The sequence below is a fragment of the Amblyomma americanum genome, chromosome 1 (assembly GCF_052857255.1).
Source record: "Amblyomma americanum isolate KBUSLIRL-KWMA chromosome 1, ASM5285725v1, whole genome shotgun sequence".
Lineage (NCBI taxonomy): Eukaryota > Metazoa > Arthropoda > Arachnida > Ixodida > Ixodidae > Amblyomma > Amblyomma americanum.
The window spans coordinates 6,459,869-6,474,207 of record NC_135497.1 but is presented as its reverse complement, the minus strand read 5'-3'; positions in this window follow the sequence as shown (position 1 = coordinate 6,474,207).

Below are 14,339 nucleotides of genomic sequence, written 5' to 3'. Positions count from 1 at the left end.
CACTTCACTCTACGCTGTACTTCATGTGTACTTTTGTTGACGTAAAATTACTTCAAATTGATCCGGCTAACGACTAGAAGTACTCTGGAGATGGTACGCCGGCTCAATGTATGGTATTTGCTCCTACGTTGAGCACGTTTGAGGGTGCTAAAGCTGGCTTTAACATTGCCTTGCAGATGTAAACGCACCTGCTATATTCTTTCAGCTGAAGAAATTAAATGTGAAGAATAATCCCAGTGTGCTCTATGGTCTGTATTGATGCGCCTACTTATGTCATGTTATGTTTGCTTCAGTTGAAGCTGTCGTAGCATTGTTCTCTATACTTTTCAATTTCCTAACTGACAACGTTCGTGGCACTTCAGGGCTTTTTCCTATCTGCACTGAGACTATTGAGATGATTAGCCAACTTAAACAATACTGCTTGTGCTGCCTGTGACATGTATTTTTGTTTGTGTGCCAAGGGTGTGCTTTGTGACTGTATTTGTTTGGTTGCTGCAATAAACAATGAATATTAAACTATGAAAACCATACTTGCCGTACACTCTATTGCGAACTGTGCACTTGAGCCAGTGCTTTGTGCATCATACCTTGCATCATACCTTGCTGTACTCAAAAGCTCTCAAAAGTACTAGCACCAGTATTTGCACTACGAATCATGCATGCTTCGCCAGTGTCTGGAAGTGTTGCTGCCTTTCTATGCTGCCCCTCCTTTACCAGTCACCTTCATTGCATTCCCAATTGCACATTAACAAGGCCATAACTAGCAGGAACTCGAGCACATTTGACTGGCAAAGGTTGGGGCGCGCTGAAAGGCAGCAACCTTCGAGAGGTACGGGGTCGAAAACGCGGATTCTACAGAAAGACCGCTTTATAATTCGCGCCAAAAGCATACGTTGCGTGACGTCATTCTACGTCACGTTTGCGTAGTTTGCCCCCCAAAATCCAGGGGGCGCTGGAGTGCCCACGAGCCGCCATTTTTTGGACCAATGGGCGTCTATGGAGCCTTCGCTACCAGTGTACATCTACCTTGGCACCGCTGCCGATGCGCACACGCGGGAGACGAGATGCGCGGCGGCGCTCCATGCAAATGGGAGCCCTCTTTGGCCCTGACCGCAAGCTGCGAAACAGCTGAACGTCGCACTTGAACTTCATCAACCGCGTGACCTGTCCGCTCGAGATCAAGGGAGAAATCTGTCGTTACAGCGCATACTCTCACAGCGCCGGCGCGAGCGCCGCGGTGTGGCTCGCAGCTGCTCCGCCAATCGGAGCCGTGGGCCGCGTATGTTTGACCGCGCCTACCTCAAGGAAGCATTCTTGGGCCACTATTATTTAACCTATACGTAAATGACATTACCTCCATTCCACATTAAATATCATATGCGGATGACATTACCTTTTTATTTTGCGACCGTAACCTTCAGTCATTAGAGGCTGATATTAACGAAGCGCTTCAAGACCTCAATCAGTGGAGCGCAGCGAATTCCCTGGAAATTAAACACGAAGAAAACTAAGGTTGTCGTCTTCACTCCAAGGCAATTCAAGATACCTCCCGCCTTAAATATCAGATTAGGATCTGAACGAATAGAAAGAATTGATAGAGTTAAACCCCTCAGTGTATAACTAAAAAAAAGGACGTCTTTGGGCACTCATGTTAATTATATTCAGACAAAAATATCGAAATCAGTCGGAATTTTAGCACAATTCCGCTCATACTTACCAGGAGCTGTTAAACTGCACATTTACAATTCCGAGATTTTTTCACACATGAATTATCGCTTTCTTGTTTCGGAAAAATCGACCCTTACTAATCTAAATCGCTTGCATATACTCCAAAAAAATCCATTCGTCATATCGTCGGGGTCGACCCGCAAGCCCACACAGGTGACTTCATCCAGTTTAATATAACAAGTGTACATAATATTTATTTATTTACATTGGCAAAAAGGCGTTAAGAACAACTTCGCAACAATCAGCAAGTAAAATCTATAGCACAAATAACAAGGTCATTATGTGCACGCGATACGCGTTTTCCGATCATTAGAAAACCCTTTACTCACGGACATCTTTGCTCAACAAATGCTGCGTCATTCCCTACCAACATCGCTAAATAAACTTGAGTATAATCGAATAGACATTAGCCACACTACCATCTCTGAAATAAAGCTTGTTCTGTCTGAACGAGTATCGGACAGTTGCATCTGATTACGCTGCCCGAATGTTTATTTGCCATTTTTCTTATGTCAACCGATTGCCCTTATGACTATGTGTTGTAAAGGTGTTTATTAGAAGCGCAAATGGGTTGGCGTTGGTCGAACGGCGACACGACGGACTCACAGGCGTCACTCGAAAATCACAGCTGCACTTCGTCTGCCTCTTCGCTGAGCTGCTTGAACTCCTTCCCATCGGTTCCATTACAGTTTCGTCCCCGCCAAAAAAGGAGACATCCTGGCGACTTACGGAGAGGAAAGCATGGGCGAAACATAATAAGGCTTGAGGCGCTCGACGTGCACAGTTTCTCGCTCCCGGCGACGGTGGTCCGAAGAGGGGGCGAGCGGCTCAACGTTGTTTCGTGCACAGAGGTTTGGTGCACAACGCGGTAAGGTCCGTGATAGCGAGAAAGCAGTTTTGTGTCGAGGCCGGGAGTGGAGGAAGGCACCCAGAGCCAAACGAGGGCGCCGGATGGGTATGACGCGGGAGGGTCTGAGGAATCCCGACGGTCCTTCTGATGCCATCGGAGCTGTGTAGTGAAAGAGCGGGCAAGTTGCCGGCACTCTTCGGCATACAGGTGAGCTTCGGAAAGTGATGTGGTCTCGGAAGGCTCAGGGCGATGGGAAGGATGGTGTCCATGATAAATGTAGGCTCCCTGCCATATAAGAAAAAGAAAGGAGAAAACCCGTCGTTGTCTGCGTAGCCGTATTAGACGCGTACGTGACGAAAGGGAGCACTTGGTCCCAGTTGGAGTGGCCGGTGTCAACGTACATGGCGAGCTTGTAACAGAGTGTACGGCTGCACCGCTCAGTCATGCCGTTCGTCTGGGGGTGATAGGCACTTGTGCAGCGATGAACGATTGGGCATTGCTTTAGCAGGGCCTCGACGGCGTCCGAGAGAAAAACACGGCCGCGGTCACTTAGCAGTTCTTTAGGGGCGCCGTGACGAAGAACAAGACTGTGTAGAATGAAGCAAGCGACATCGTTTGCGGAATCAGATTTGAGAGCCGACGTTTCGACGTAACGTGTGAGACGATGACCCGGTGATTGTTAGCCGAAGTAGTTGGAAGCGGGCCATAAAGATCAGTGCCGACGAGGTGAAAGGGTCGGCCAGGGCAAGGTAACGGCAGCAAAGGAGCGGCGGCGGGGCGGGGTAGAGGATAAACATCCTTGCGAGTGATCTTATTGAGACGGCGGTAGTTCACACATAACCTGATTGAGCCATCTTTTTTCGTCACCAGGACAACAGGAGAGGCCCAAGGGCTGTGAGAGGGCTGTATAATGTCGCGCTGAAGCATGTCGTCAACATTGTCACGGATGACGCGGCGCTCACTCGGCGAGACGCGGTAGGTCGCTGGAGCAAGGTGGCGTGCATACCAGCGTCAATTGCGTGAGAGACGGCCAACGCGCGCCCCAAAGAGGGCTGGGAATGGTCGAAAGAGTTCGAGAAGTTGCAAGATCTGGTCATGGTAAGCGGACGGAAGGTCGGGAGCGATGGTACGGTGAAAGACGTCGGAGGGAAGCTGATCGGGCGCAGTTGCACAACAGGCTAAGGCAGTAGCTGAGGGACAGGCACGGGTGTCGGAGAACTCGGAAGCAAAAGCAGGGTCAAGTTCTTCAATAGAGCCGAGGCTTTTTCCGCGAACAGACGACGGGCAAGAAAATGGGTTAGTGATATAGATGGCGCAGTGGCCGTCGGAAATCGTGACAAGGGCGGAAGGAAGCAGAAGGCGGTGATGGCGGGTGGCGGCTGCGTTGGGTGTGAAAAGAACAGGGCTGCTGAGGGAAGAGTCAGGTCGGAGCGGAACGAGGGCAGAAGAGAAGGCAGGTATGTCGGTGTCGGCAGCTACAAGAAGCTTAGCAGAGCACACAGGCAGGTTACACAATGAAACATTACACACGGGAGAAACCTCAAGTTCAGCACGGGCACAATCAATCCCTGCGCTGTGGCTCGAGAGGAAGTCGCAGCCGAAGATGGCATCGTGAGAGCGGGCGCTCAGCACAAGAAACTCGATGGTATAGGCGACGTCGTTGATAGAAACACAGACCGTGCAAGCTGCGATAGGGTGGATGCACTGAGAGGTGGCCGTACTTAGTGAAAAGTCAGACAGCGGCGTTGTCACCTTACGAAGTTTGCGGCGAAGGGCGTCGCTAATTACTGACACGACAGCACCCGTGTCGACGAGCGCGAGAACGGAGATGCCTTCAACAGACACTTCAATCACGTTAGCAGGAGGGAACGGAGGATTTAACGAGTTCGCAAAACACGCAGTTCTTGCCTCCGGAACTGCTTCATTCAGTTTTCCTCTGGGAGGGGGTCAGGGCGGCGGAGCATCGGAGAAATGGAACGTAGGCGAGGTTAAGGGGAGCGGCGAGTAGGGTACTGGGGGCGAAGCGTAGATGAGCCAGAAGAGACTCTTGGCAAGGGCGGCTCGGAATCGTAGCGGAACATGCGCTCGGTATCCCCAGAACGAGGTGATTGATGACGGCAAAGACGTGCGACATGGCCCGGGAGACCGCAAGAGTAGCATATTGGCCGGTTGTCGTCGGTACGCCATGGGTTCGTAGGGTGTCGACGGGGTCGACGAAACGGGACTGGCGGCAGTGGCATGGACAGCGGTGGAGCATAAATCCCTGGGCTGCTACGGCAGGCGGCAGAGGTTGGCGAGCGCCGTGTACTGGTGACTGCTTCAGCATAGGTGAGCGGTGCTGCCACAGGGGGAAGTGGGGGGATGGATGGAACAACTGCAGCGACCTGCACTTGAAAAGCACGGCGGATAGTGGGAGCAAGGGAGGGCAGACGGAGTCGGGATTGTGATGCACCAAAGAAAGCTGGCGAGCGACTTCTTCGCGGATGAAGTCTTTGACGTGCTGCATGAACAGGGACTGCTCAGAAGACGAGCCACCAAAGGCCAAGCCAGCAAGACCCTCTACAGGCACGCCGGACTGTGGCGTTGATGAGCGTTGCTTTCGTAGTTCGTCGTAGCTTTGGCACAGCTGGAAGACGGTAGCGACGGAGCTGTGGTTCTTCGCCAGGATTATGTGAAAAGCGTCATCGGCGATCCCTTTAAGGATGTGGTTGACTTTATCAGCTTCTCTCATGGACGGGTTGACACGCTTGCACAAGTAAACGATATCTTCGATATAACTAGTGAATTTCTCGGCAGGGAGCTGAGCGCGAGCACGAAAACGTTGCTCGGCGCGAAGTTTCCGGACGGCGGGGTGGCCGAAAACGTCGGCGCAGCTAGTTTTAAAGGAGTACCAGGTGGGAAGATAGGCTTCATGGTTGCGAAACCACAGGTTGGCAACGTCCGTTAGGTAGAAGAGGACGTTGCTCAGTTTACATAATCGTCCCACCAATTGTAAGTGCTGACGCGCTCGTAGGAGTCCAGCCAATCGTCGACGTTCTGGTCGTCCGTGCCACTAAATAGAGTAGGGTCACGCTCTGCGCTGTACCCCGTAACAGAGCACGGTGGCAGGGATGGGCTGCGGTGGTTCGCTTGGACCCTCCGGCGTGGTGGCGGGGACGAGAAGCGTGCCGCTTCGAAGTTCCAGGATGAATACCGGGACGGGAACCGAGAATCCTCCACCAAGTGTAAAGGTGTTTATTCGAAGCACAGGTCGGTTGGCGCTGGAACGGCGACATGACGGACATGCTCACAGGCGTCACTCCAAATCCCAGCTACATTTCGTCTACCTCTTTGCTGAGCTGCTTGAACTCCTGCCGTTTGGTCCCGTTACATTGTATATAGTTTTTTGAAGCGAGATTTATTGCCTCAGAGCATCAATGATGGGCGAAGGTGTGATGAAAGATGTAGTAGTGAATAAATTAATGGAAAAAGGCTAGTTGATTTGATGAAGTCCAGTAGAGAACCATGGTGTGGTCCCAACGTCCAGGCAATATATGAAGCAGGGCTGCGTGGTGAAAGACCCGCTGCCTCCAGGTGCCGGATCCTTGTAGGCTTGAGAGCTCGGCAGCCCCACAGTAAGTGATGAATGTCGGCTTCGATTTCCTCGTGTTTACATATCGGACACCCAGGCCGAGAAAAGAAATCTCGGTACTGAGACCACTTTCGAGTTACAGCAGGTGTGAGGACAACCATGACCCGGATCCCCCTAAGCGCAACCTCCTCTGCACGGGTAAGACCGCGGGGGAGGGCTACCGCACACGGGGGGATGAGAGCACATGTGCGGCGCCGGTAGAGTTCCTTTCTTGATCAAAGGAGGGCGAAGTTGTCCAAATGAAGGAGCCGAGGCAATAATGAGCCTGGAGTCGCGAGGTGGGTCGCTAAATCTGCCTGGCTTTGAGACGTCAGCCGATCCCGTGGGGCCCACTCAATACGTACTGGCTGCGGGATGCGTGCCGCGAGCCGGTGGATGTCCTGACATATCGGTGGACAGCGGCTAACGCGTCGTAGTAACCAGACTACTTGAAGTTCGTCGTTCTCTACTTTGCATTTACTGTACTTAATATAAAATTGTATAAACTCTGCATGAGGCATTTTAAGAGTTATTTCCTATTGTTTCACTGCTTTTTACTATTCTCTTCTGCTGTTGTATACACTGTTCGCCTTATACGGTTAAATGCAAGTGTGTATGTTTTATTCAAAATACTTACCTCTCATTAATGTATGCTATAAAAAAGGGGCTCAAACGCAATCAGGTGAACTTGCTTCACTTTTTATTCAAGCATCCTCCATAGTTTCTTTCGACGCAAACAAAGATCATTTTGATTTTAATTTGAAAAATAATTACCTCTTCCTTTGCTGGCCTTTCGTAGCCACTGGACATAAAATTAGTCGGCAGGGTCTCGTAAATGTCAAAGCTTTCTCTGTAGGAATCTTCCTTGCAGCGGGATACTGAGCTTTGCAGCAAGGCATCGACGTAATCTGCAAGGAGATTAGTGAATTTCAGCATTGTTATGCCGGCTTATTTGTTTCTGTCTCCTTATCAAGACAACAGGGCTCTTAGTTTCTGGTGCATAGCAAGGACGAACACAGCGCGGTGTTCGTCCTTTCCGCCTTTCCTTCTGTGTTCTTATTTGGCCTAGAGACATTGCGCTGTTGTCTACGAACATGTCCAAACTACAGTACCGACTAGCCCAACAATTAACACTTCTGAAGCAATCCTTGTTGTTTCACATCACAATCACCTGCACAACATTCATACACTAGAGTATTCCATTCGAGCTTCTTTTTTTTGATAGCGTTGTTTATTGCCCCTGGGCATAAGAGGGTTAGGAAGAAAAGGGAAAAGAAAGTAAAGAAAAGAGTGGGTGGGTGTTAAATAAAACAGGAAAGATGTGCCGATCTAATGAAGGCGAGGAGGGAGCGGTGATGTAGCCCCTGCGTCCAATCAATATATGAGGACAGGTTGTCTGGGTGGAACCCGCTGCTGCCAGGTGGCGAATTCTGGTTGGCTTCAGTGCCGGGCAATCCCACAAGTGGTGAATATCAGCCTCAGTGTCTTGTGAGTTGCAGACTGGACATGCTGGGCGGGGATATAAGTGGCGAAATTGAGGCCACGTCCGAGTTACGGCAGGAGTGAGGGCAACTCCGACCCGGATCCTCCGGAGCACAACCCCCTCTGCACGGGTAAGACCGCGGGGGAGGGTTATCGCACACGGAGGGACGAGAGCACGTGTGCGGCGCCGGAGGTGTTCCTTTCTTGTGAGTAGGAGGGTAGCATCATCCATACTGAGGAACTGAGGCATTGACGAGGGTAGGGTTGACAATCGGGTTGCAGAATCTGCAGATCTTTGTGAATTGCGCAGGTCACGTGGGACCCACTCAATTCGAATGGCTTGCGGGATGCGAGCCCCCAGGCGATGTATATTCTGGCACGTTTCTGGGCTGCAGCTGACGCGTCGGAGTAGACGAGTTGCTTGAAGGGCGTCAGTATGAATGGTAATGTGAGCTGTAGGGAGCAAAGTAACTGCGACTACAGAGCGAAGCGCATCTTGTATAGCAAGCAACTATGCACAAAAGGAAGTAGGGGGTTCAGCGAATCGAAACCTGGCCGTCTTGTTAAGTGCAGGCTGGCAGGGACAGTGAAGTGCAGTCATCGTTACACAGCCCTGGATACTGGCATCAACATATATATATAATAATTGAGCCGCGGGGTAGGTGGCTATCTTGTTCCGCGATTCGCTCGCTAAGTTACGATGCGGCATAAGGTGCGGTTGGGCGACGTAGATCGGTAGGTTTGTTGTCCCTCAACTGCACAAAGTCCCATGGAGGAAGAACTGACGGTGGCGGCGACAGTATAATGTGTGATGAAGCAAAGGCCCGGAGTGCTCGTGGTGAATGCAAAAGGGTGGCCTTAAGGCTACGAGCATCACGGCGCTGCTGCACAAGCTCGTCAGGGGTATTTAACTGAGCATTTTGAAGTGCCACGATCGGCGTGATGCGTGGAAAGCAAGTGATACCTCTCATTGCCTCTCGATTGACGGCTTCCAGACGATCCCACTGAGCTCTGGTTAAATGTTGAAACTGTGCTTGGTAAATGAGGCGCGGTAGCAAAACCGCTTTCACCAAATGTCGTGCGACATGGGAGCGAGCGCCGCCGGTTTTGGGAGCAATACGCCTGATTAGGCCCAAAGTCTGCAACGCCTGCTTTTTAGCCTGAGAAAGCCAGGCAGTACCTGTTACGAACTGATGTATCGACAAACCCAGAATTTTCAGTGTCGAAGATTCTTGAACTGGGGTTCCAGATAGTTGAAGACGGATTGGCGTGGCAGCAAGCTTACGGCGTCCCCAGCGGTTGGCCACTGAAATGAACGTAGTTTTGCTCACTGAAAGCTGTAGGCCGACAGACATAGCGTAATTGGCGGTAATATCTAAGGCTGATTGTAGGGCCGCCGCTTGAGTTAGCAGGTCATGGTGAGTGCTCCATACCGTGATATCATCAGCGTACAGTAAGAACTTAACGTCAGGGACATCATGTAAGCGCCATGATAGAGGAATGAAGGCAATATTGAACAGTGTTGGTGACAGCACAAAGCCTTGGGGTACACCGCGAACAGATTGAAATGATCCTATGGAGTCACCACTGAGGCGTATGGCAAATCGTCTGCCTTCAAGGAAGGATTTTATAAAATTGCATACTCGAAGAGGGAAAAGCAGCATGTCAATAGAATGCAAAATGGCAGCATGACATATTATCGCAAGCCTTTTCGATATCCATGGCGAGGACGATACGTACAGTGTGGCTGCGGGTTGATGACAGAACTTGCGACGCCAAGACAGCCAAACCATCTTCAGTGCCGATGAATGGACGGAAGCCAATTTGGGCGGGGTGGTAGAAACCGTGGTGCTCCAGCCACCACGACAGTCGTGTCGCTAACATTTTCTCTGTCAGCTTGCACAGTGTTGATTTTAGAGAAATAGGCCTGAAGTTACCAAGATCCGTCGGTGGCTTCCCGGCTTTTGGAATTGGGATCACAGTGGCCAATTTCCAGGTCTCAGGCACAGAGCCGTTTAGCCATACTGTGTTAATGGTGTCGAGAAGTTGAGGGAGGACAGCACAACTCATGTTCTTGTACACCTCATATGGAATGGCATCCAGACCGGGTGATGTCTTTCGTTTAGCCTCATCTATTGCTGCAAGCAACTCGGGCATGGTAAAAGGAGACGCAATACCTTCGGTATCTGGTGCTGATGGCAGTCTATCTACGTGAGCTGGAATCCCTGCCAAGTTAGACTGGTTAGCTGAGGGGGGCAACACATCATATTTTGGAAAGAATTTCCGCGCCGCTTCTCTGGCGAAATCATCCGGAGACAAGTTAGCTGCGAAGCATGCGGTGCTAGCTGCGTCGGGGCGACGGTGGCCGTGTTCCATTGCATGGAAAGTTCGCCAGAGAGATGGATTCGACTACTTCGCAAAAACTGCTCGCAGCACGCATGCCACTGCCTTCGTAATAGATCGCGTTCGTATTTGCGAGCCTTGACAGTAATATAGTTCAGTCTTATACGTGCCTGTGCAGATGTGGAATCACGTGACGCTTCCAGCTCGGCCTGTCGGCGAGCAGCCCACAAGTTTACCAGACCGATATCTGGAACCGGTCGATCGATGTCTGCCCAGGTGCAGGTGGAAACCCTGTTTAACGCGCAATGTATGCGGTCAACAAGCGATGGTGACGACTCTGCAGGGAGATCCTGGAGAATAGCACGGAAACAATCCCAGTTGACCACCGTGCACTTGCGGCGTAACCGTCGAGCACGTGATGGATGAACACCGATGATTATAGGGTGGTGGTCACTGCCCCAACAGTCAGGCTCAAGGTGCCACGAGAGAGTGCCGGGGCCAGACCACCACGTCAGATCAGGAGCATAGGTGGCACTGTGACTGTGACGCATAGCATAGCCCGCGTTGCTGAACCGGGGTGATTTAGAAGAATAAACAACGCATCCGCGAAGGCATCCCGCACACGTCTGCCGCGGGGGTTTGAAGTAGGGTGCCCCCAGTCTGGGTGTGGGGCGTTGAAGTCACCTCCGACTAAAATCGGACCCCTACGCACAGCCAATAACCAGCCCAGATTAATACGGGAGGGAGCGCCACCCGCTGGTCTTACGTTAAAAGATACCACCACAACAGTTGCCTTCGGTAGTTTTACAGCAACTGCAACTACCTCCTGATACGAAGTGCACCAAGTTTCCAGAGAGAGGCATACCTGAGGGAAACGCGTGTTAACGTGCACTGCCGCCTTTCCCGGAGGGGAAGCAGAGTGCACACGATGATCGTTCATCGAAGGCGACGCGTAACCACTGAAGCCCGAAATTGCTGGCAAGGCATTGGTCTCCTGCAGTAACATGGCCCACACTTGGAGCTTGTGCAAGCGAAGACGGGTTTTGAGCTTTCCCACTTTAGTAGAGAGGCATCTACAGTTCCACTGGAGCACACCAGAAAAGCCGGAACACGCCATCTTCGGTTAGTAGTCCAAGCATTGCAAGAGAACAGATGTCAGGTTGAATAACTGGGTAACTATGAAGCGGAGCAGGGACGCTGAAGAGTTATCTGGCAATGTAGCAGGTACTCTGGGAGAAGCGGTGAAAGAAGCTGGTAGGCGGGACATGTTCGGTGCTGATTCATCCCTTCTAGTGGCGGTGCCAGATCCCGCTGCATGTCTAGGCGGGCAAGCAGTTCACGGTGTTGTCGGATCCTTGAGACCTCTGCCAAAAGGCGTGAAATTTGGTCATCAACTGCTACCATGTCATCGTTGAGAGGTTCCGGGATGCTACTCTGTTTTTTGGCCTGCTCATGTCGGCAGCCCTTACGCGCTTTATCGCTATAAGTATGCTTCATGCGTGTGCAGCATGGGAAGTTCGGGCCACTCGTCATTATCCGACTGGAGAGGTGCAAACCAGTTGAAAGTCTGCACAAGGGGCGTATTCACATTCTGAGTCATTTGCTTAGAATACCCACGACGAATCTTTTCTGTTGCCTTTTGCTTTGTGGGGCAAGTGGGTGATGTGATGTCGTGGTCGTCAGTTTTGCAGAGGCCACATCTGTACGCCGCTGCGCCTTCTGACGCAGGTTCCGCTTGAGTTGTGAAAGGGCAGGATCTACGCATATGGCCAGGTCTGAAGCAACTGTAGCAGTAGACGGCGGTTGGTTTGTATGGCCGAGGCCGTAAAATGCAGCCATAATAGTACAAGCAGGCGGCGGTGTTGGTGGGCCTTGCAGGGTGACGATGCATGAGCGCCCTTTTCCCATGTAACGTGCCTGGATCACTCGGTGAGTGGGACAATAAAGCTCGCGCTGAAGGGCGGCCTGGTCCTCATTAACATCGACATTGTAGACAACACAACGTTGCAAATCGGATCCACCAACCAGGTACACCTGTACCGGTACCGAGACCTCGCTGCTAACTGTAATGCACTGTAGCGTTTGCAGACGTTCCACGGCAGCTAAGGTCGGGAGCCACACAGCAATGGTATTCGACTTCTTCCTGGCCGTAAAGCCGCGAAACCCTTTCGTTCCGAGGCATGCATCCAGGTTTGCCTGCAGAATTCTGGTCGGTATATCTGTAAGGCTTCTCGTTGCCAGAGATTTGATAGTGGCTTTGTAACTCACTGAGCCGTGGGTAGACACAACTGGGCGGTCTGTGGTTAGGCAGGAACGTTTGCCTTGTGAGCCGCCGCTGGCCGAAGAGGAACCCGTAGCAGCGTCTCCCGAAGGGCGCTTTTGAGGAGAGCGGAGGGCTGGCGGCCCAATTGGCGGGGCTGATGGCAGGTCCATTGGAGTGCTCAACGTGCTATGTGGTATTGGTAGAGGTCGATCCAGAAGTACAGGCTGAGCAGCCGTATCTGTGTTCCGTCCAGAGGGTAAAGCACACACGAGCTGTTGTACATCTGGAGAAGGCAGGTCAGGCGCCGTATCTGATGAAACAAAGGCACGATTTTGGAGGTCCGGCCCATGCTCGGTGGGCTGTTGTACTGGCGGGAATGCCACCGAGGCAAGCGGCGCCGGCGGAGCTACCCCCGCCAGCACGTTACCGGAGGCGCTAGGCCTAGCCTCGTTGCGCAGTTCAGGTCCAGGAATAACTGCGTGACATTTGTTGTGTGAGACGCAACCAGGCAGCGATTGGGCGTCCGAAGCCTCCTCGGATGGCGTGAATCCAGTTCGTTTGCTAGAGGGAACGTGGTTACGCGGCAGACGAGATTTCCACAAGAGCGATGTGAAGGCACTTTAACAAGGACACTTCGTCTTCCTCCCTAGCTTCTTTTCATCCTTGCCCTTTAGTGAAAATTAGTGGACTTAGCTGCCTGCTTTTATTCAACAGCCTAGAAGTTAAGGGTTTCATTTCTGGAGCAGATAAAGCCACCGTCAGCCAATAAAATTGTTCATTACCATGACACTCTTTTGCGCACTGCATTTTCAAAGTTGACATTGAGTTTCCCACACGTGTAGTGACCACTTACCATACGTGCGCTTCTCTTTCAAGAGGAAGGCTGTGAAGTGCCCTTTCCTTGCTTTGGACGACATCACCTTCTACTGCTTCTCTCTTTCCTTTGTTTCAGCTTGTTCTGTCGGCGTTCTCATTTAAGTGTAGGACAGCGAGCTGAGTTCTAAATGTATTCATGGGATACCCGCCGCGGTGGCTCAGTGGTTAGGGCGCTCGACTACTGATCCGGAGTTCCCGGGTTCGAACCCGACCGCGGCGGCTGCGTTTTTATGGAGGAAAAACGCTAAGGCGCCCGTGTGCTGTGCGATATCAGTGCACGTTAAAGATCCCCAGGTGGTCGAAATTATTCCGGAGCCCTCCACTACGGGACCTCATTGTTCCTCTCTTCTTTCACTCCCTCCTTTATCCCTTCCCTTACGGCGCGGTTCAGGTGTCCAACGATATATGAGACAGATACTGCGCCATTTCCTTTCCCCCAAAAGCCAATTAATATTATTATTATTATTATTATTATTATTATTATTATTATTATTATTATTATTATTATTATTATTATTATTATTATTATTATTATTATTATTATTATTATTATTATTATACGCTTCTAAACCACCTGTCAGAGCTACATGCACATTGCCTGCATCATATCCGATGAGAAAGTCTAGGCCTCAGGAGCGAACCGGATCAGAACGCTGTTGAAGGACTCCTATGAGAACGTCTGAACCACTGGAGAAAGCTGGTGAAGGTCGCGTAGCAGCGAAGCAGAGTCTATGACCGCTTTGAGGGTCGTGAAGGCTTCTGAGGCTACAAAAAATAAATATAAAATTTGGCATGCATATTTCTCCATAAAGTATAGATGCTGCAGATCTAGCTCCAAGTACTATTAATTGAATGTTAATTACTGGTATACATTGTTCATGCTGGTAAAAATAGAGACAAACTTCAAATGACTCTTGATCACATAAGATTTGTGCATTAAGCACAGAAAAATTTCAATTGACGTTTTATCACACAAGATTGGTGCATTAATTGTGGAAAAAGGTGCGCTGAATTTTTAGGAAATAAAGCCGAAAAATCCAAACCCTACTCATGATACAGTGCGCAACGCATGTAGTTTCTTTTTATCATAGAGTGCGGCCCACAGTCAGGTGTCGCCTTTTCCATTGCCATTTCTTTATTGCAAGCTGTACATTAGATACATAAAAAAATATAATAATTTTGTGTTC